At 27.9% G+C, this 2,100-nt stretch overlaps 1 protein-coding gene across 1 annotated transcript in view; it reads right to left on the reverse strand.

Annotated features, from left to right (window-relative positions):
• Positions 1-1,356: 1,356 nt before the first annotated feature.
• The window catches only part of LOC106310115 (myb-related protein 308-like), a 5,885-nt gene continuing 5,141 nt past the window's right edge, over positions 1,357-2,100 (reverse strand). Inside the window, exon 4 of the mRNA XM_013747323.1 lies at positions 1,357-1,417. The gene's annotated coding sequence lies outside the window, so the exon portion shown is untranslated. The remainder of the gene's footprint in view (positions 1,418-2,100) is intronic.

Consider the following 2,100-nt stretch of genomic DNA (forward strand, 5'->3'; position numbering starts at 1 on the left):
AATGTTTATAGAAAATAAGACTTAAACTTAAAATCCAAAAGAAAAAAGATCATCGAAAGGAGAACTATATCTCCATGGCTTTTGTATACTTTCGATCTTCCATCATTCTTAAGCTTGAGATGTGGTTCCTGACCAGTTTGTCGATTTGTTTAATCAGAGTTGCAGGGGAATTAGCCTTTTCTTCATGTTGCCTCCCATTGCCTCAAACAAGTATCTGAGTAACTTATGAGTTAGGTTTCTCCATATCTCCTCCGAGAAAAAGCATTGGAAGAACATGTGGTTTCTAGTTTCAAGTATTGCAGGAAAGAGACAGCAAGTTGTCGTCGTTGCAAAGTTTCGGTTGGAAATTCTGTCGTCAGTTGGAAGTTTATTCTGGATAGCTATCCAAGCCATGAACGAGTATTTTGGAGTGTTGAATTGAAACAAGATACTTCTGTGCCAGTCGACTTTTGGGTGGGCTGTTCTAGTAAGTCTCCTAGTTTCTATAGAGCTGAAAGTTTCTTTGTTTCTTCGAAACTTTCCAATTATTTTTGGATTTAAATTCATTTCAAAGTTTGGCCTAGGTGGGCTCTAGAGTAAAAGCTAAACACAAGCACACGAATGACATGATGAGAATCTCCATGACCAGACCAAGTGATCTGATTGTTTTAAACCAAACCCATTGACAATTGTAGGTCATTTAAGAGTCCATATGTAATATCATTTGGAATTATGGTTGATGCTATGACCTGCCCTAACGGAGACCAATAATATCATGTTCCTCTTTTTTTGATAAAAGGCCTTCAATCATGTTCCTCTTTTTTTTTGCTTCAATTAAATGCTCTCCCTTACAACCAAGGGAAAATCAATTAATTTGTTTTCTAGTATACACAAAATTTGACAAGTGTTTTCAACAACTGTATGACTTTGTATTTTGTGCATTTGTCAATCACAGTTTTAATTTCTTGGCTATTTGTAATGATTACTTTGATAATAAATCCAAAAACTTTGAAATAAGTTATTTAAAACCATCTGTTGCAACTTGCAAGATAAAAACAACAGATTTCACTTTTACATCTTTATTCGATATATGGCGCAAGACATATTTTCTATACATTATATGTTTCGAGATGTTTTTCTAGGACACATATCTTGAGATTATTTGGATTCCGACGAAGTAATAATTATATGGGTGGAGTGGATAATGGGAATAGGTTGGTTGTGTGACTTGTGACATTAACAGAAGCATGGAAAATCTCATGTTATTTTTTTTATCGAAAATCTCATGTTAAATAGTACTAAACGAAACAGTCTTCGTTGGACTCGACTTATTTTTCTCAAATTCATCTTGTATTTTGTAATGCTACTTGCATTTTTTAACAATCTTTCTCTTGGTCAAAGTGGTCCACATTAATTTTCTTTGTTGCAACAATAAATCAAACTAGACCCTGCCAGCGTGGATATGAATTTTCAGTTTTTAATTATTTATTTTATTAAATGATATATTTGTAATATTCGTTTATATTATATTTATTAAGTAAATATTTTTTTTTGCATCTTAAACTATCTATTTTTTAACGAATGTGTGATATCATATAAAAAATATAAAAATATAAGTATAGAGTTAATTAGATAATTTTAAAAACAAAATTTTTTTTTCGTGTGCGATATCATATAAATAATGATCCGCCCAGTTAACAAAAATCATGATTATTTTATGTGTAATTTTTTTTTATTTTGACTATTTCCTTAAAACTATATTAAATTTTACATATTTTAATTAGAATATTTTTAATATCTTTACCTTTTTATTTGAAATACAACTCAATATTTTTTTAACAATTATAAAAAATATTTAAAAAATATTTTTAGAATTTGTTTGAAAAATATGAAAATTACATTTTAAATTAAAATTATCCTAAAATATGATAAGTTTTGATGTAAACGAAAACTCAAATTATGTCAAAAATAATGATATTCATTGATAATAACAATTTTAATTGATTATTTTTTAAAAAATACATTTACAAAAATATTGTTTGAAAGAAAATTCATTTATCTTTCAAATATAAAATGAAAATATTATAATTAAATAATAAAAAATATAAATAAAAACCATAA

This window comes from Brassica oleracea, chromosome C8 (genome assembly GCF_000695525.1).
Source record: "Brassica oleracea var. oleracea cultivar TO1000 chromosome C8, BOL, whole genome shotgun sequence".
Lineage (NCBI taxonomy): Eukaryota > Viridiplantae > Streptophyta > Magnoliopsida > Brassicales > Brassicaceae > Brassica > Brassica oleracea.